This window comes from Panthera uncia (assembly GCF_023721935.1).
Source record: "Panthera uncia isolate 11264 chromosome A1 unlocalized genomic scaffold, Puncia_PCG_1.0 HiC_scaffold_16, whole genome shotgun sequence".
Classification (NCBI taxonomy): domain Eukaryota; kingdom Metazoa; phylum Chordata; class Mammalia; order Carnivora; family Felidae; genus Panthera; species Panthera uncia.
The window spans coordinates 15,771,384-15,793,666 of record NW_026057576.1 but is presented as its reverse complement, the minus strand read 5'-3'; the positions used below and the strand labels follow the sequence as shown (position 1 = coordinate 15,793,666).

Below are 22,283 nucleotides of genomic sequence, written 5' to 3'. Positions count from 1 at the left end.
TTGCCCATAGTACTCCATTCAACAAATGTTAAGCTTCATGACTCAACATTCTTCAATTGATTACATTTGATTAAACATGAGAGTGAAAATAGATTTCATAGGTCCAGGCATATCAGGAATAAAATCATAATAGGAACACTCTTTTATTCTTTAATTCCAAGATGTTTACTGTATTCCTCTCATATGTACTGCAGATATTTTAAGTTTGTCTTATAACTGAGTTTGAATCCTGACGATTACTGGGGTACAGGAAGGAGTAATGGGAATCACTATAGTTTCTGAGAGATTTTCCCTATCTCCTTTTCCCGTTCACCATTTTTCAAACACTCATTAATGAACACCTCTGCAGAAGGTGTGCAGATTAGTGAAGTTTTTAAAACTTTTGTTCAGTATGCTTTGCTCAGCGAATCCTATTTGATGATGAATGTGCTCAAGAGGGTAGTTATCTGCCAAGAAGAAATTGCACCATCGAAGACAAGCCCAAAGCAAGGCTTAAAGAAGCAAGACAAAAAAAGGCAGATGTGTATTTAGGTGTCTGGAGACATCATTTCTGTTCATCCTGGGAAAATGCCTCTCCAGAAATATGCAGAGGCACTGTAGGAATGGACAGACCCCAAATTAAAGCAAATTATAGATGCTTTTGCAGTTACACTGACTGCTATATGTACGATCATCTCTGATATTACTTGTCAGTGTCATGTGAATATGTTTGACATCCTGTGGAATGAAAATGAGCATTTTTTTTTTTTGCAAAAAATACAGTATACATCCCCAAAGAAGAGAGGAGACCTAGGATGTAGTACTAGACTTGCCAAGTAAATATGACCCAAAAACTAAACAGAAGTTTACACAAAACATCAAAATGTCGACTAACATTAGTTATATATTGGACTCTTTTATTCATGGGAAATTGTGTATAAGTGAAAATTAATGACTTATACCTACAGTAGTCAATTTAGATAAACTTCAAACGCATAATATTAAAAGAAAAACCATATCACAGTAAAATAATATTTATGTATACGTAAAAAAAATTACATATATCATTCATTACAGTAAAGTATTAAATCAAGCAAGAAAATTCAGTACACCAATTTTAAGGGAGAGAAAAAGAATGGAGGGAGAAGGGGTAGAGACTTATATAAGTTTGTAACTTTTGTTATTTTTAAAAATGCAAAAATAATTTTAATGTTACTGTGATAAAATATTAATGTCTGTTTAATCTAAGTGGTGGATATAGTGGTGTTATTTATGTACAATTGAAGTATATCTACTATCTCTCTATCTATATTAAATAGATAGATTTTAAAATAATTAAAACTTACCACTCATAATTAGCACTCATTTTTGTGATTATTTTTTCTTGATAACTCAGTTTAAATCAAGGAAATAATGTAAATAACTTGGCATAGAAAGCATTCCATTATAAACTTCAAAATATTTATGTACAAATATTATTTATAATTTATTTATTTAAATAAATGTTATTCATTTATTTATTTATTATTTATTTATTTAAACGTAACTAGATTTCAGAAATCCATTTTTCAGAAGCAGACACATTTTATGGAATGCAAATGCTTTATAAAACTTATGAACTCTTTAGTGACTCCCACTTATTTGAAGTACAAATTACATAAGGATTTTACGGACCTTTAAGAATGGCTCATCATAGGGGGCTCAGTCAGTTAAATGTCCCATTTCGGCTCAGATCATGAGTTCACTCATGGGTTTGAGCCCCATGTTGGGCTCTGTGCTGACAGCTCAGAGCCTGGAGCCTGCTTTGGATTCTGTGTCTCCTTCTCTCTCTGCCCTCCCCCACTCGTGCTCCGTGTCTCTCTCTCTCAAAATAAATAAAAATTAAAAAAACTTCTTAAAAAAGAATGGCACATTACAATACATTCTAAAACAGCCTTCCCTATTATGTTTTATTTTGATTTTTCAAGAAAGTATTTACCTAGCATTTTCTTTAAGCTTAACATGTGAGCTTGAAATGGTTTCATATATTGATACATTCAAATCTATACTTTGAAATTTATACCTGATATTTTAAAAATATTCCTATGTTTTAAGTTCCAATTATATATTCAAATGTAAAATTTTTGCGATTTTTGAAAAGGTGACGATCACAGGATTGGAGTTGGGCTGCCATTCTAAATGTTCTTGCCATGGTCTAAATAAATTCTCAAGAGCTGGACCAAGACTTCAGGTACAGAAGCAGAGACATCCAGGGGCCCTGGGTGGCTCAGTTGGTTAAGCGTCAGACTTCAGCTCAAGTCATGATCTCAGGGTTTCGGAGTTGGACCCACGAGTTGGGCTCTGTGCTGACAGCTCAGAGCCAGGAGTCTGCCTTCAGAGGGCGTGTCCCTCTCTGCCCCTCCCCCACTCATGCGCTGTCTCTCTCTCTGTCTCTCTGTCTCTGCCTCTTTCAATTAAGAAGCAGACACATCCAGGTGTCTGGGGTGGGAAGCTGTCAGTCTGCTCCAAAACTGCTCCCTGCAACTGCCTGTGAACCCAGACGTGGGCTTAGAAATATGGGACATAAGCTGCATGTGGTTCAGTAATGCACATACATGCTACAACTTAGAAAAAATTGTCAGAGAGTGTAAAATGAAAATTAGACTTGGCTCAGTACCCAGAGACAACCAAAGTTACTGGTTTCTTGATCCTTCTTTCCAGAGAAAGACCATGCAGAAGGAAACATATATGTGAATATATATGACATATTTCATATATAGAATGTTTCATTTTCATGCAAATTATAGCATAGTATACACATTGGCTAGTGGTCTGTAATTTTATTTAAGACTAACCAGGGCAAAAAAAAGAGAAAGAAAAAGAAAAAAAAAAAAAAAAAGACTGACCAGGGCAGTTGTTAATAACAATATATTTGGAGGTATCTTTTAAATTTTAAGCTGCAGTATTTCTTTGTGTGGATGTTTCAGTCTTTGATCTGATCTGTTCCTTAATGCTAGACTTTTAGGTTTCTTCCACTTTTTGCCATTTCAAAGAAATAATATAATTTACGTATTTATACATGTATTATTTGAAATATGTGTGACTATATCTCTAATTCTCCAATTATTAATACCCAGATTTTAATTTAAATTGTAATTAATATCAGTATGTGGTACATCAGAAGTATCAGAAAGCTTGTTATCTTAAGGTAAAAATCCGTTATACAACGTTTCATTTTGCATTTAGAAATATTTTAAACACACACATGCACACACAACCAGAAATTCTGTAATTAACTATCTAACATTAATAAGGCATGGAGTGTTGACTAAAGATTTTTCCCTTAAATAGCTAAGCTTGAATTTATTTTGTAAATTAGCTGTTGTAGAATTCTTTATAAAATGTTTACTTCTCTGATTTAAACGTTAAAGATACTTAATATAATCCAACGTTTTGAATGACTCAGGTTCATCAATATGAATTTAATCATTGTGCTCTGTGCTAATACAGGCAAGTTGGACACTTAAAACTTTTTGTCTCTAATTCTTAAATATAGAACAAACTGGGGGCTGCTGGGGGAGGTGAGGGGGGAGATGGACATTAAGGAGGGCACTTTTTGGGCTGAGCACTGGGTGATGCAACTCCTAAAACGAATAGTACACTTGTATGTTAACTAACTTGAATTTAAATAAATAAGTTAAAAAAAAAAAAACCTTTTTGCCTCTTTATTATGTGGTCCAGATCCTAATGATTCTTAATGTTAGACTTTCATAATATTTTTAAACATCTCTGCTCTTTTTAGGAGATCTAATTTCTCATTAAATTACTGCAAATATTTTTTGGAGCTCTCATGCATTTATTCAACAAGTGTTACCTATGTGTCAAAAACGGTTCTAGATCCTGGGGTTGCATCAGTGAGCAAGTGGGGAGCCTCTCTGTCCTGATGGAGTTTATTTTTCAGGGAAGCTAAGTAATAAACATTTGCTGTTGTCTGGGATACTAGATAAAACTTGTTATTTACCCTGATTTAGTGGGTAATAAAGCTCCAGAACTTTGTTTGATAGAAAATCTTTCTTTTAGTTTGACAACATTCTTCCTTTAATATTCCAGCCAAGCAGAATATGGTAGAAACATTTATGTTGAAATATCTGGGGTGGGTATTAGAGTCTCTTCTGTCTGACACCATAACTGCCAGAATCAGAGAGATGTGACCAGAAGCATTACAGATTGTATTCATGTATTCTGATAGAACTTTTCATTTCTCTCTCTGACAAATCCTTGAAAAGTAAAAGAAAGGAAATCTACTAAAGGCTAGGAACTTTGTGTGTTTTATTACTTTGGTTTTTATAAAAGTCCCATAAATCAGGTAACATTATCTTATAGATTAAAAAGAAAATCTGAAGCCAAAATAGGCTATATGGCTTTTCCAATGTCGTGCACCTAACTAAGTGGGAGGGAGATGTCTACCAGGCCTCAGAACGCAAGCTTTCTTCAATACGCTGCAAATAAACTGATAAAGAATCTAGATTTTTTTTCTGGTACTAGGGATTGTGTGTCTACTGGGTTGATTGGTGGGTGGAGCAGTGTGAGGGGGAGGCAGGTGCAAACGTTCCAGAGAAAACTGGCAGGCTATCAGTTGTTCCGAGGGACACAACAAACATAGGGCTTTATAGTCACAAAATCAACATTTCCCAAGCACGGACATAACTCCAGGGAGTTTCTACCACCATCTCTAGGATGCAATTCAACTTTGATCTGCCTGATTTATATATACAGAAATATTCACTAATATGAGCATTCTGTGTCTCTTTCCTTCTCTGGATTACTCTTGGTATATTTACTCTATAATTACAAATTGATTTTCTGCTGGAAGAATGGTGAAAGCACTTTTTCTTATCTATTTCCAAACTAACCGAGAAGATGCTGTTTCCTAGAGTTCCCCAGAAATTAAGAACATGTATAAATCATACGTCAAGTTGTAGCTACAACTTCTTATAGGTAAGTAAAGAAGTACATGGAATAGTCAGTTTGAAAGTTTTCTTTTTCCTAATGGTCAGTGAATATAAAATTCACTAGGAGATAAATTCATCTTCAAATTCATATTTAGGCATAAAAATATCTACCACCTTTTTTAAAATAAACTACATATTTTTAATGAGTATTTTCCTACAATAGTTTTTAACTGAAATATTCACCAATTAGCAATTTTAATCATTGTAATAGTAATAATAATAAGTACAGTTATTGGGTGACTTGTACAAATAGACTTAAAATATAATAGATTATTTATCTCATTTAACATTTATTCAATATATCTGCGAGTCAAGATACCTATAAGCTAATTCTGAGAAAACCCGAACCCACCTACAACCCCCCAACTCAAGGGACAGTCAGAGAAAGCAATGGTACCATATCTTCCCTCCTTCTGACACACACACATCTACTGATTGGCCCAAGTGTGGATTTGTGACTCAACATTCAGTCCAAATCTTAGGAAGTCACCCTTAATTATGTATTTTGGCAAAACATGAGCTAGGGAAGTCACATTTCTTAGTCTTGGAAATCAAGCTAGAACATATTGAGAGAAATCAGTTCATTGGGATCAACAGTTCTACAGTCATGAAGAAACAAACAAACAAACCTGGGAACCTATGTCATGTCATATACAACCTAAAGTAAGGTAGAAGCTGGAAATTATCAGTCAGTAAGAATTATTTGGTGCAAATAGAATAAATAAAAAAAACTAATGGGAAATATATATGAAAAAGAATACATAATACTCTGGTCACAAAAGAAATAGTCTGTCATAAGACTTAACAGTTCAAGAAGTCAGTTGCTTTGGGTTAAGAATTAGCCTCTTGTTCAACCTTCCTATTGAAGACGAGATACTGCAAATTCTTTCCATGGATCTTGTACCTGTTTTCTCCCTTTATTATTTAAAACAAAACAAAACAAAACAAAACAAAACAATCCCTTGCCTCATCCCTAAGAGATAGCTATTACTATCCTTATTTACAAATGAGAAATTGAGAATTTGAGTGTTAACAAAGCCTTCTATGGTTTTGTAGTTCAAAAGAGGCAGAGATAATTTGAGTTAAAGCCTATCTGGCTCTAAATTCTGCACTCCAAGCCACTACATTTCATTTTTCCCCATTATGAACTGTTCTTACTCTTCTTCAAAACCTTGATTTAGACAGTTGAACATGAGTTTCAAAATTAATTACAGTTTTCTACAGAATGCTACTGAAATTTACTCAATCAGCTGTTGCTTATACACAAAAAAGTATAAATGCTTCTTGAATGTAGAATGTACTAATTTAGCTGAATTATGGCGTTATATTAACTTCAAAGATTATATTTCACTGGAACCTTTCAACTGGAATGCCACTAAGCATAAGTAAAATGTATAGATATTTATATACTTCTTTATTAGCAGAACTAACTAGTTGGATCCTGACGTGGAGGGTTCATTAAGATGTATTTTTATGCTGAGGGAATGAGGAGCCTCTCAGATTAGAACTAATCCTGAGGAAATAGAGGAACAATCAAAAAGAACGGAAGCCTCAGCCATAAGTAATTCAGGGTAGAGCTTGGGGTTGGTGTAATTACAGATCTTCTCCGTCTTGGCACTTCTGGCATGTTAGACTGGTAATATTTTGTTGCAGAGGCTGTCCTGGCATTATAGAATGTTCTATGGCACTAAATGCTAGTAGCAATTTCCCCTGGGATGGGGCGAAATCACTCCTTGTTGAAAACCAATCTAATCTGATGTGTTTTCATAGTAATCTACCCATGGCACATGTGTGAGTCTTAGAAAGAGAAGGGTGTACCAGTTAAGACTAGAAGCATTGTTTTCAGTTTTACAATGGGAGAGGGGCCACTCACTGAGACACAGTTCTGCTGAGGGGAGAGGAGTTTGGGGAGCACTACCCACCTCTCCAGGAAACATAACGCTGTTTCAGTGCAGTGAAAAATCCCAGACGTGACCATCTGTTCAAGAACAGTGGCTCCTATAAGAAGACAACTTGGGGCACATAGGTGGCTCGGCGGGTTAAGTGTCTGACTTCAGCTCAGGTCATGATCTCATGGTGCATGAGTCTGAGCCCCACATCGGGCTCTGTGCTGACCGTGCAGAGCCCACTTAGGATTCTCCCTCTCTCTCTGCCCTTCCCCTGCTCATGCTTACTATCTCTATCTCTCTCTCTAGCTCTCAAAAATAAGCAAGCATATGAAAATAAAATAAAGAAGACAACTGTTCACTTTGTGTTCGTAGGAAGGGATTTCATAGATCTTGGAAGAGGGTACTGCAAATATTACAAAGAAAACCTGTACTTTGGGAAGATGTTAGGACAGCAGATGTTAGGATCTAGATATCCTTTATGAATGTGATTACACATCTTCCGCAAACACTATAAAATTTGAGGAAAACATTGTAGATATTTGCAATAACCACTAGGAGAAAAATAAAAACAATATAGGGAGAATTACTTTTTTCTTAGCCTTTTAGGTGTAACTTTTATATTTTGTGTTTAATGATGATCATGAAGATTTTTTAAAAAGGAGCCTTGATTTATCACTGCCTAGTTTGATACTTTGCCAGTGCACAAAAATGCAAAAACAGTTTAGTACTATTTAACATCCACTCCCATCATACGACTATTGTCTTATATTTTACATTACATATTATATAAATCCCTTATCCTTCATTTTTAAAGATCTATCAATATTAATTTACATATGCCTAAATACGTTTACTCTTCCTGATAATGTTTCATGCTTTTTTGACTTTTCTGAGATTTTCTGAGATTCTTTTTTTGTTCAGCCATTTAAGTGTTCATTCTGGAGATTGTCTAGTGATGAACTATTTCAAGTATGAAATTGTTTCTATAATTTTAAAGAGTATTTTCACTAAGTATAGATTTCTAGGTGGTCAGGGTAGTTATTGATGTTTACTTTTAGTATTTTTTTTAATGTTTATGTATTTTTGAGAGAGAGAGGGGAGGGGAAGGGCAGGGGAGGGGAAGGGCAGAATCAGAAGCAGGTTCCAGGCTCCAAGCTGTCAGCACAGAGCTGGAGGCCGGGCTCCAACTCATGAACCAGGAGATCATGACCTGAGCTGAAGTCAGACACTTAACTGACTGAGCCACAGAAGCACCCAAATTTTAGTATTTTTTAAAGGTTATTTATTTATTTTTGAGAGAGAGAGCACATGCGAGTGGGGGAAGGGCAGAGAGAGAGGGAGAGAGAGAATCCCAAGCAGGCTCTGCACTGTCAGTGTGAGGCTGGATATGGAGCTCTAACTCACAAAATGTGAGATCATGATCCAAGCCCAAATCAAGAGTCCCATGCTTAATTGACTGAGCCACCTACATGCCCTACTTCTTAGTATTTTAAAGATTTTTTTTATTAGGTGTTGGCTTCTGTGGTTATTGGTAAAATTTAACCATCAGTCTTATTTTTCCTTTTAAGATGATGTTTTTCTGTGACCACTTAAAAAATGTTCCTTTGTCTTTGATATTCGGGATTTGACGATGATATGACTAGATGTAGTTATCTTTTCATTTATCCCAGTTTTACTGGGTTGGGTTTTACTAAGCTTTATAAACATGTAAGTTGATAGCTTTCATCTGATTTAAAAAAATTCTAGACCAGGGGCGCCTGGGTGGCTCAGTTTGTTAAGGTCACCATCTGCCGGTCCGTGAGTTCGAGCCCCGCGTCGGGCTCTGTGCTGACAGCTCAGAGCCTGGAGCCTGCTTCGGATTCTGTGTCTGCCTCTCTCTCTGCCCCTCCCCAGCTCATACTCTGTCTCTCTCTTAAAAATAAATAAACATTAAAAAAAATCAAAAAAATTCTAGACCAGCATTTCTCCAAATATTTCTTCTATTTCATGTCTTCTATCCTCTCCTTCTGAGAAACAATCACAATTCAACTATTTGATCATGTTTCATACGTTTAGTGCTTTCTCTTGTATTTCATTATTTTTTCTCTCTCTGCTTTAGTATGTATAATTTTTATCAGTCTGTCTTTGAATTCACTAACTATTCTGCTGTATCCAATCTGCTGTCAGATCAATTCAGTTAATGAAGGACTTCACATATTTTCTTCTATATTGTTTATGTTTTCCTCAGATTTTTAAAAATATATTAATCAGAGTTATTTTGAAGTTTTTTCTATCCTAATTCCACTGGCTCATTTCTGGGTCTCCTTCTCTTGACCATTTTTTTTTTTTTTCTTTACTGGCAAACAGTTGAATCCAAGCATGTTTTCCAGATTCTTTCAAGATTTCATTCTGGGTTTTTGAAAGGCATTCTATTGGGAGTGGGGAGGGGATGGGGGGAGAGACACTCTCTCTGTTTTTCCCTTATTCCAAGGAACTGGTTCTTACTCTGATAAAACGGTCCTATTGGGTTTCAAGTTAAAGATCAGGGTATTCATCAAATTCTTTCCATTGTAGCTGGGACCAAGGCCATCTTTCATCCCCTAGGTACTGTTTCTGTGATCTTTGATAGGATATCCATCTTCTAGAAGCTATTCTATGCTAGGCCTTCTCTAATTTCTCAATGTGCATTAACAATTTACCAGTTGGTCAAGGACCCAAGGAGAATTTGTGGCTCCTTTTCCCATCCTTCCCCTACTATTCCAACCACTTGGGCATCTTGGAACACTCTTTCTCTTCCCTCTGCCTAGTGAGACTTCCACTCTTGTCTTGGGCTCTATGTAGCAGCTTCATAATTGAAAAATGATCTTGGAAGGAAGCTGGAACGCATGTGGTCCTAACCTCCAATGCCTCCTTCTTTCAAAACCATAATCCTGCATTGATTGCTTTCCAATACCAACAAGCAGTCATTGTATATATTTTGGTTGTGACAACATTAAGGACAATCTAATGATATCCAAGACATATCTTTTAATATGCCAGGTCTTACGTGGCTTGAAAATCTTAGTCCTATGTGGTTTGAAATAATAAGGTCTTCAGAGGAAAGAGATAAATACGAAGGAAAAAAGCGCACATTGTATAGTGATAGAGAAATATTTTTCAGCATATGACCTGGAGTCCATACATATCCAATCCAATCTCCAGTGACTTTTCACATCTGCAGAATTATAAAAGAAAGATTAATAGTCACCATTATGATTTCTCGGCACAACAAACCTTGAATCACCAAAATAAAATTAAGCAGTATCCGGTAGATTTTACTTAATAAGCTATAGAAGTATTTTATTGATACTCTATTAGAGACAATATTGGAAAAGCTTAACCGCCTTTATATTTGTATCCTGAGAATACGAGTCACTGTCTTTTTTCTCCTCTATGGCATGAGTGTTTTGACTCAGGGTTCTCAGTAATGCCATATTATCAGGCATGCCTCACAACACCCTAATGAAGGAATGTAAAATATGTCTCTATTTTGAAGGGAGGAAAGGAGGCTTAAAGAGCTAGTTTGCTTGTATTAAATATCACACGTGGTTAGTGATGAATAAAATAGTAAAAAATCCATATATTTAAAAATTTCTATTGTACGACTTTCTGATGTACCACACTCCTATGTTTAATGAAGTTTTGTGTGTTCATGCATAGGAAAGAGAAGGGGGGGAGGATCAAAGTGAGGGATAAAAGAGTTATAATTAACCATATAACTAAGGAACCTCATCTAAACGGGGGATCCCAAAGGACTCTCGTTAGCTGGGTTTTATGGGAAACCTTTTGAATCTCTGGACCACAGTCTAAACAAGGGTTCTGGGAGGCTGCTTCAAGAGGCTTCCAGGAAATTTCCACAGTACTGCGTAGGGGCTGCGGTGTAAGGGGCTGAGGCTTGTTTTTTTTGTTTGTTTGTTTGTTTGTTTGTTTTTGTGTTTTTTTTTTTTGAGGCTTATTTTTAAGCCTCAAAGGTGTTACTTCTTCACTTTTGACTAGCTCTTTCATTTGTCTTTGTGGTACTGTAAACTTTATATTTCACCCTAACTACAAGAACAGCTTCAGTAAGATTTTTTTTTTTTTTCTTTTTGACTCCTCTTTTTTCCTCCCCAGGAGGCATTAATGATCTGGAAAAGAATCCAACTTAAACAGCAGAAAGATATTTAAAATCATCACTCTCTAGCTTTAAACTGGGAATTTTCAACATGAAAATGATTAGATATGCAATGTATCGGTATGCTTAATGAGAATACAGTCATGTGGCACATTTAAATAGCTTCGTTTAAAGCTTGCCTTATAAACCAAAAATGTATTTGGGGGATGAATCTAAAGATCTTCCTAAAACATGCACGTATTCTCTCCCCTTTCCACCACCTGAGATTATAGGTTCTGTTTACAGCAGCAGAGTGCATAAGGCAGCACGAAGCCTGTCATTCTGTACGCAATCACATGTACCTTTATTTTTTCCGTTCTGTGTTCCTGAGTAGACACACCCTGCGGCTATAGCTCCCGGGGAAGATGGTTGCGTTTCTTCGTGGGAAGCTCCAAAATGAAAGCATTTCAAAAGTTCGAAAGTTGGCTTTGCAACTGTGACCCGCCACCTTTTTTTAAAAATGAAAGTATGAGCTGCTTTTCGTTTCTCTGGAAGGCAAGTGCCACCTGTCATAGCGTGCTGTGGCCCCTGCTCATATTTTGATAAGCAATTTCCATTTAGGTTTTCTTTTCCTGATGAAAGAGATCTAAACTAACTGGAAAATTTTCTTGGTTTTGTTTTGTTTTGTTTTTGTTTTTGTGTTTGTTTTGTTTTGTTTTTTAGCCAATGTAGCTAGAGAAGTGGGGACAAGTGTTTAGTTGGAGGGAACTGGAAAAGGGTGGGGTGCCTGGGTGGCTCAGGTCATGACCTCCTGGTTCCTGAGTTGGAGCTTTGCACTGGGCTCTGTGCTGACAGCACAGAGCTGGACGCGGGGCTCGAACTCACAAACCGTGAGATCATGACCTGAGCCAAAGTCAGACGCTAAACCGACTGAGCCACCCAGGTGCCCCCAAAATAAATTAACACTTTAAATTTTTTTTTAAAAAAGAAACTGAAAAAGAGTATTTTTTAAGAAAGTGTTTATATCAAATAATAAAAATTTTACAGGCAGCATGAAATTTGGAATTTGTCTAATTCTCTCATTTACACAATAATAAAGCTGAGGCACTTATCAGTTCAATGATACACATCTACTTAGTGATAAAAATCAACACTAAGACCCATGTTTTCTAACTCCATTGATATTGCTCTTTACTTTAAAAACCAAATAGGTTTCAAGAGGATCACGTTCCAACCTCTTTTTATTTTCAAAAATAAAGTTACTCTTTCTTACATATAAAATATCCCTGAACATTTTATGTCACTGATAAATTATACTAAGTTTAATTTTGGTAGATTTTTAGTGATTTTTTTTCTAACAAATTAATTAAGCACTCAACAATTTTGATCTATAGAAATAGGGTAGACATCGCAAAGAGATAGTAGTGCTTACCTTTTAATTTATTGTGCATCAAATAGACATCAAGTTATGTGGTACACAGAAGATGCGTGTTATCTCTAAATATATTTAATAATTAAACATATGCAACATTTTGAAAAAAAACTAAAACATGAAATTTCACTTTCAAGAACGTTGCTGAGGAAAAGAAACATTTAAGCAGTTAAATACAGAAAGTCCAATAAAATTGATTAATAAACACACCATTTATGTGGATCTACAATAGTACTGAATTGAAATGGGGATCTCAAAGTATTTACATATACTCACACTTATGTTTTTATGAATGAACTATTATTTAATAGTTCCAATTCCATGTGATTGCAAAATGTATTTAAAATTTTCTCAGTTATTGATGTAAGTGTTAAATATCTGAAGTTATGACTAATTATTGAAAAAGTTGTCAGGAAGTATATAAAGTTTTTACAATATGGCACAGCTTTGATTCGCATGGAACTGTTGAATAACCAAAGAATAAATATAAATACCCAAGCAACCTCTGTAAACTCATATAAGTATTCTTTAAGCACGCCAAGATGCTGGCTGGATAGTTGACTGGATCAGAGGCCAGTTAGAGAGTTTTTGGCTTAGGTCCTTGGAATCCTGCAGATGTTAATGTTTAGCTCAGATTTTATCACAAACCTAGAAGTCAGCTTGGTCCCCAGTAAGTGAAACTGAGTGCGAAGTGTCCTATGTAGGATGGAATTATTTTTTTGTACTGGACAGCCTAGTACTGAAGATTTTTCTTTTGTAATAAAAACAAACATTTCTCAAAAATCTACCCTTTCTCAGGTAATGGGACTATCTCAACTAGTCACCATGATAATTCGTCAAGTACAATTATATCCCCATTTAATAGGTAGTCATGCAAATAGCAAATGGCAGAGATGAGATCTACATGGAAAAAAATAGGAAAAAAATAAATGGACAAATAAATGGACAAAGAAGTTAACTTTTATCTTTAAAAAAATATCCTTATCACTTGCTCAGGGACAAGAAAATAGCGTTGCCTCTTACGTATCTGAATGAGGAGTCTATATCAGTTTCATATCACTTTTGATATAGATCTACTATTGAAGGCTATAAAATATCCACTGTTTAAATCTGGTCATCCACCATATCCTTTATGGTATTCCACACTTCTAGAAGCCATCTTAGAAAACATGTAGTTTAATTGACCTGTTTTCCATTTGAGTGGACCAAGGGAGGGAAATAATTTACAAAGATGAGTATAAAGGCAATACAAATACTAAGCAGAAAAGCCAGGATAAAAAATAAATTTCCTCCACCTCAGATGTTGTGTTTTCTATGTCATTATGTCTACCTTATCTGGAAACACAGGGTTGACTCGAGAACATAATGATGTGAATTGAGTGGAATCACTATAATAGTGACGGTAAGTTCCTTGGAAGACCGATGGCACTGACTCTTTTTTAAATAATGGTTTTAATGAGAAACAATTCATGTACCTTACGATTCATGCATTTAAAGGGTAATATCAATAGTTTTTAGTATACATAGACATCATATCTTCACAAAGGTAAGCTACCATCATGAAAACAAATTTTAAAATATTTTCATCATCCCTAAGAAAACCTCATATCCATTAGTACTGACCCTCCATTATACCTTTGCTTCCAGCCATAGGCAATTACTAATGTACTTCCTGTCTTATATTTGCCAATTCTGGACTTTTCATATAAATGGAATCATACAATGTGATTTCTTTCGTCACTGGTTTCTGTCACTTAGCACAATAGTTTCAAAGTTCATCTATGTTATAGCTTGTATCAGTATTTCATTTCTTTTTCTTGATAAATAATATTCCACTATATGGATATACTACATTTTCATCACCTGTTCAGTTGATGGACATTTTATTTGTTTCCACTTTTTGGCTTTAATAAATAATGAGTCTATGAACATTCATGTACCAGTTTTTGTGTTAATGTGTTACCACTCCAATTGGGTGTATATCTAAAAGTGAAATTGTTGGCTCATAGGGTAACTCTAGATTTGAACTTTCGGGAAATTTCCAGACTGTTTTCCAATGAACTGGAATATTTTATATTCTCATCAGCAGCATACGAGGGTTCCCCCACTTCATCGACAACATTTGTTAATATCTTTTTTGTTATAGCCATTTTAGTATACGTGAGGTGGTATCTCATAGTTCTGAATTACATTTCTCTAATGATTAATATTGCTGAATATCTTTTTATACGCTTATTGACCATTTGTATCTCTTCTTTAAAGAAATGTCTATTTGCATATTTTACCCATTTTTAAATTGAGTTTTAGATCTTTTTTTATTATTGAGTTATAAGGTCTTCTTACATGTTCTGGGTACAAGTTCCATATCAGATATATGATTTGGAAATATTTTTTTCCATTCTGTGGATTGTCTTTTCACTTCTGTGAGAGTGTCTGTTAAAGACATGGTGGCTTTTACTTTTTTTCTTTCTTTTTTTTTTTTTAGTTAAGAGTCTGTTTCTTGGTTTGCTTCTCTCTCTCTTTTCCCTATGTTCATTTGTTTTGTTTCTTAAATTCCACATAGGAGTGAAACCACATGGTGTTTGTCTTCCTCTGACTTATTATTTAGCATAATACTCTCTAGCTCCATTCACGTTGCAAATATCAAGATTTCATTCTTTTTTTTGGCTGATTAATATTCCACCACACACACATATGTATATATGTATGTATATATATATGTATGTGTGTGTATATATATATATATATATATATAAATTACCACATCTTCCTTATACATTCATTAGTTGATGAACACTTGGACTTTTTCCATATTTGGCTAGTATAGATAATGTTGCTATGTACATCAAGGTGCATGTACCCCTTCAAATCTGTATTTTTGTATCCTTTGGATAACTACCTAGTAGAGAAATTCCTGGGTCACAGGGAAGCTCTATTTTTAACTTTTTGAGGACACTCCATCCTGTTTTCCATAGCTGTACCAGTTTTCATTCCCATCAACAGTGCAAAAAAAGTTGCTCTTTTTTTTTTTAATGTTTATTTATTTTTGAGAGAAACAGATTGCAAGTGGGGGAGGGGCAGAGAGAGACAGAGAGAATCCAAAGCAGGCTCCAGGTTCTGAGGTGTCAGCACAGAGCCTGACATGGGGTTCGAACCCACGAACCATGAGATCATGACCTAAGCTGAAGTCTGACACTTAACCCACTGAGCCACCCAGGTCCCCTAAGGGTTGCTCTCTCTCTACATCCTCACCAAAACCTGTTGTTTCTTGTGTTGTTGATTTTAGTCATTCTGACAGATGTGAGGTGATATCTCATTGTAGTTTTGATTTGTATTTCCCTGATGATGAATGACAATGAGCATCTTTTCATGTTTTTGTTGGCCATCTGGATGTTTTCTTTGGAAAAATGTGCTTTCATATCTTCTGCCCATTTTTTAATTGGATTATTTATTTTGGGGATGAAAAACATGGTGGCATATACTTTAAAAGTTGCATTCCAGGGGTGCCTGGGTGGCTCAGTCCGTTAAGCGTCCAACTTCGGTTCAGGTCATGATCTCACGGTTCATGAGTTTGAGCCCCGCATGGGGCTCTGGGCTGACAGCTCAGAGCCTGGTGCCTGCTTTGGATTCTATGTCCCCCTCTTTCTCTGCCCCATCCCCACTCCCACTCTGTCTCTCTCTCAAAAATGAATAAATATTTAAAAAAATTAAAATGAAGAAAAATAAAAGTCGCCTTCCATACATAATCCATGTGTTACCCAATCCAAGTTCACACACACACACACACACACACACAGATAGAGTATTGTGTGAACTGATTACTGCCCAGTGTTGACTGATACTCAGCTTAGAGGAAAACATTTAAAGAAGCATATGCGTTTCATCACTTTTTTTCCACAGAATCTACTATCTATACTTCAGTTCTTACAACCATGATGAGAGTATCCAGACTACAACACATTGGCGCCCCATGAGATTTTTTTTTTACTGAATTGTATCTTTGACTTATGCTAACGTAAAGGACACTATAAGGTGTGTGTCTATGTGTGTCCTGAAAAGACCTTTAAGTAGTGGTGTGCTGGTGAATGTTTGACACCTCTCTCTCTAGGGAACAAGAACCCCTCATTTGTAGCATGTGCCGATTCTTTCACAGTAGCTGATTTCAAGATAGCAGTGTGACGTCACTGGCCTCAGAGTTTGGAAAAGATGCTTGTAACAGAGTCCCATGACGTGGTTGGGCTGGTGTGATTCAGCTCCTGCACATCACTGTCATCAGGAGTAAGCATGCACCTCAGGGATACGGTAAACTACCTACCAGATCAGTTTCTAATTCTTGCATTTGTACCACGAAGTTCACAGCCAAATTTGAAGTCAATTTAAAACAGCATGTGTAGGTCTTCATTGCATGCGTTTTGCTATCTCATTCCTGGATCTGTTTGTAAATCAATCCTTGTTTTTATCTCTTCTTTTACGCCTACTTTTAAGTTTATTCCATATTTTAAAATTGTGTTTGTAAACTCTCTTGGCTATTTCCTGGAATGACTTACAATCGATTTAAATACATAAGTGGATAATCCTTATACAACTTCAGGCACCGAGTGGGGATTAAAGGTGAAGTAAATACTGGCTAATCCCTGAGATGAAAGCACCAAAAAAGGCTGCCTGTCAGCCCACGTCTACCCAGGCAGGAGCAATTCACTTTCTCTCTGGCCCTCAGAGCCCTTGATCTTGCAGTTAGGCAAGTCAGGATGAGCTCTAGTGTCATTCAAATTATCCTTCATTGTGTGACTCCGAAAGCCTATGATTCATTCTAAAATTAAATTCTATTGATATTCAACATGGTTTGAATAAACTATGTAATTTTATGTCTATGTTCAAGTGATTTTAATATTATACTCACCTTTAAGTCTTGGAGATTGCCATTGGCTCGTTGGTGTTGACAGGCAGACTTGTGGGTGCATATAATTAGCTTTTTATAAAATGACATTTCATCTGTAGGCAGAGTAACAAATTTTAAATTTTATGCATGAAAAGATTGATAGCTGGCACAATTAATTAATTCCTGCAGGCTTCCTGTTGGCGGTATATGATTTGGAAAAGCATTTGCATTTATACTCTAATAAAAGAAAGCTCTATCCTCTCCTTTAATTTTGGAAAGTATAATACTTTAAGCAACTCTAACTTAATAGTCCTAATACCCAGGGATATGTTAGCAATTCCTAAGAGCAGGTGGTTATGACATGGTAGAAAATGTTCTGAGTTTGTTAGAACTTGGGCTGGAGTTCCGGCTGTACTTGGACAACCACTTGACCTTAAACAAGATGTGCAGTGTCTCTAAGCCTCAGATTCATGCTGTAAAATGGGCGAATCTATTTACCTTTCAGGGCTCGTTTGCAGATCAAAGGAAATAGTAGTTTAAATATCCCTAGCATAATTCCTATTTGGCACATATGAACATTGATGAAAACCTTCTCACTGGCCTTTTAGATGCTTTTTAGTGCAAAATTGCTCATTGTTACTCAAGGTCTTAGTTTAAACCAAATGGCATAGGAATTGTTTCTTCCCGAATTCCTTAAAATAATCATATTCCTTCTTGATTTTTCTCACCAGAACAAATTTGGTAAAATATTTTAGTAACAGGTATTCAGAAGAAAAAATATCTAAATCATCATCCTAAAAGGCAAGCAGGGCCTTTGTGCTATAAATATCCTGAATTTAAAAGACTGTTCAATTCTTTTTATTTTTTTTTCTATTGCTTAAATATGTGAAAATCACATGACTTTGTATCTCACACATGGAACCTATTAAATATCTGGGAATGATTACATTATTCTAATTCCATATTATAAGGAGACATAATATATATGCATGTAGAAGTTAAAATTAAGGTAAAAAAAACTAAAAGAAAATCCTTTAAACATTCTGCGGATCTGTACATTCCAAATAAAGCTTACTATAGAAGATATCACTTTATTTTTAAAATGTGTTGAGTTAGGAAACTGTCAGGTGGTGAAGTTGTGAAAGTGTCATTTAAATGTAATCTATAGGGTACAGAATGCTCTTTATTAAAAAAAAACAAACAAAATTATTGGATTCTTACTTTCAGTTTGAAACTGTTAAATTTAAATCCCAGGTAAAGATGATATGAAGGATAATGTGTATCAACTAAATGGCCATAACAATTAAGTATGATATTATGTCATCAAATTTCTGTTTCAAAAACTCAATATACAAATGTGTCATGAACAAATACAGTGGGAGAAAAACCCAAAACCAATCTTGGAACAGAGTGGACCGGAATAATATCACAAAACAATAAAGCATCTTTCTAAAACCTATAAGTGAAATTTACAAATATATAAAGCTAACCCGCTCTTCTATCTTATAACTTATGTAGGTAAGCATGTAAGACAGTATTAATAAATGGATATGATAGTTCATAATTATTACCACTAGTAATATATGTATATTTATATATATAGTTACACCCATAAAAATATTAATATAAAATATATTGTTTTGAAACTCTTTTTTCTTAGAGAGTGCACACAAGCAGGGAAGAGGGGCAGAGAGTGACAGAGAGAATCTTAAACAGGCTCTGTGCTCAGCACAGAGGCCGACACAGGGCTTGATCCCAGGATCCTGGGATCATGACTGAGCCAAAATCAAGAGTTGGATGCTTATCTGACTGAGCTACCCACGCACCCTTGTTTTGAAACTTTGAATGAATCTCCTCTATCTCCAAATAAATGTTCACAGATTTGATCACTCATTTTCAACCTGAGTGTTTTGAGCACCCTTTCATGTGTACAGACAGGAGCAAAATCCTTCCTTCTCCCCATGTTGTTAGGTTTACCTGAGCCTCTGCCCAGATATCAAACCGATGGTGCTCCAGGTTCTGGAAACTCAGGGTGTGACCTCATTAATTTCAACAAAGAGTGACCTCCCTCACACCCAGGAACACAATCAGCAATGCGGAAATGATGTGTTCCCCTGTGGACTCTGCATCCTTCCCTATCCACACTGATAGCACAGCATGAACTGAGCACTTTCACTCTCAAAACTAGTCACTATTGGGGCGCCTGGGTGGCTCAGTCGGTTAAGTGTCCGACTTCGGCTCAGGTCATGATCTCACGGTCCGTGGGTTTGAGCCCCGCGTCGGGCTCTGTGCTGACAGCTCAGAGCCTGGAGCCTGCTTCGGATTCTGTGTCTCCTTCTCTCTGTGACCCTCCCCCGTTCATGCTCTGTCTCTCTCTGTCTCAAAAATAAATAAAGGTTAAAAAAAAATTTAAAAACAAACAAACAAACAAAAAAAACTAGTCACTACTCTGATACTTGATTTATTATTTCTTCAACAGCAACTATGCCCAGTACATTATCGTATTCCAACATATTTGTTTCCCTTTTGTAAAAAAGACTGGGGAAAATAGCACCTACCTTTCTTATCTCTGAGATGATGTTGTGAGGTCAATTAATAAGTTACACCAGGTGAAGAGGTGTTGTTGTTAAAGGCTCATATTATTTAGACCAAAATTTGTACATGACTTCGTATAAAAACATGTTTATATTTTTTATGACTTTGTCTCAGTGCCAGCTGTCACTGAAAGGAGGAAACGGTGGGTAGGAGACCATCGAGTGCTTTCACACTTAAACAACTGTTTCCATCTTGCAGAACAATCTTTCCCAAAAAGAATATACAGACTAGACAATAACTGGCAAAGCTGTTCTTGTAAGACCATGCTGTCACCCTGATCTTGGACTTTCCAGCCTCCAGAACTGTGAGAAGTAAAGTTCTGCTGTTTATAAGCTACCTACCCAGTCTGTGGTATTGCTATGGTACACCGAACGGACTAAGAGAGGAGCCTTGTGCCAAATTTATTGGTAAATGTGTGTGTTCTGACTGCTTCATTGACCGGCTGTTTCTTCGTCTCTCTTTCCTTGGGCCTCCCTATAACCTGAGACACAATAAGGAAATAGGCCAGAGTAAGGTTATCACCTTAGAACAGCCTCGAAGTATCAAGTGAAGAGAAGAGTCACACATCCCTCACTATAAATCAAAAACTGGAAATGATGAAGCTTAGTGAGGAAGGCATGTTGAGAACTGAGGCCCAAAGCTAGGCCTCTTGTGCCAAACGGCCAAGCTTGTTAACACAAAGGAAAATCTCTTGGAGGAAATTAAAAGTGCTACCCCAGTGAACACATGAATGATGAAAAAAGTGAAAAACACTTATTACTGATATGGAGAAAGTTTGAGTGGTCTGGACAGAAGATCAAACCAGTCATAACATTCCCTTAAGCCGAAGCCTAATCCAGGGCAAGATTCTAACCGTCTTTATTTCTGTGAAGGCTGAGAGAGATGAGGAAGCTTCAGAAGAAAAGTTTGAAGCTGGCAGAGGTTGGCTCATGAGGCTTAAGGAAAGAGGCCATCTCCACAACGTACAAGTACAAGGTAAAGCAGCGAGTGCTGATGTGCAAGCTGTAGTAAATTACCCAGGAGATCTCACTGAGGCAATTAGTGAAGGTGTCTATGTTTCAGTACAGATGAAACAGCCTTCTACTGGAAGAAGATATCATCTAGGGCTTTCACAGCATAAGCTAAGTCAATGACTGGCTTCAAACTTCAAACGATGGGCTGACTGTTTTGTTAGGGGCGAATGCAGCTGGTGACTTTAAGTTGAAGCCAATGTTCATTGACCATTCAGAAAATCCCAAGACTCTTAAAAACTATGCTCAATCTATTCTGCCTGTGCTCTATAAATGAAACAACAAAGCCTGGATGGCAGCACATCTGTTTACAACATGGTTTACTGAATATTTTAAGCCCATTGAAGAGACCTTCTGCTCAGAAAAAAAGATTCTTTTTCACTGTGCATTGAGAACACACCTGGTCCAAGCACTCATTGAGGTACAATGAGATTAATGTTATTTTCATGCCTGTTAGCACAATATCCATTCTGCAACCCGTAGGTCAAGGAATAATTTTGACTTTCAAATCTTATTGTTTAAGAAATAGATTTTGTAAAGCTATAGGTGTCAGAGAGAGTGATTCCTCTGATGGATCAAAGCAAAGTAAATTGGAAACCTTCTGGAGAGGAGTCACCATCCCAGATGCCATTAAGGACAATGATGATTCATGGGAAGAAGTCACAGGAATTTGGCAAAAGTCGATTCCCACCCTCATGGATGACTTTGAGGGCTTCCAGACTTCAGTGGAGGCAGTCACTGCAGATGTGGTGGAAACAGCGAGAGAATTAGAGCCAGAAGTGGTGTGTGAAGGTGGATGGCTTTGCTGCGATCTCATAATAGAACGTGAACGGATGAGGAGCTGCTTCTTATGGACGAGGAACGAAAGTGGTTTCTTGAGATGGAATCCACTCCTGGTGAGGACGCTGTGATGATTGTTGAAACAACAACAAAGGCTTTAGACTATCACACAAACTTAGTTGATAAAGCCGTGGCAGGTTTCGAGAGGATTGACTCCAATTTTGAAAGAGGTTCTACTGTGCGTAAAATGCCATCAAATAGCATCTCACGCTGTAGAGAAATCACTCATGAGAAAAGAGTCAATCGGTGCAGCAAACTTCATTGTTGTCTCATTTTAAGAAAATGAGTCTCTCATCCTTCAGCAAGCACTGCCATGATCAGTTGGCAGCCATCACCATGGAGCCAAGCCCCTCCACCAGCGAAAGTTACAACTTGCTGAGCTCAGATGACGGTTGGCACTTTTTAGCAATAAAGTATTTTTTAACTAAGGCATTTACATTGTTTTTTTGGACTTAATGCTATTGCACGCCTAATAGTATAATCAGAGGTTTTACATGCCCTAGGAAACCAAAGCATTCGTTTGGGGTGCTTATTGTGATTTTGCTTTATGGTGGTGGTCT

The 22,283-nt window shown here is 36.5% G+C and overlaps 1 pseudogene; it reads left to right on the top strand.

The window, feature by feature from the left end:
* Positions 1 to 17,639: 17,639 nt before the first annotated feature.
* On the top strand, positions 17,640 to 22,009 carry LOC125934001 (tigger transposable element-derived protein 1-like; annotated as a pseudogene).
* Positions 22,010 to 22,283: the final 274 nt, after the last annotated feature.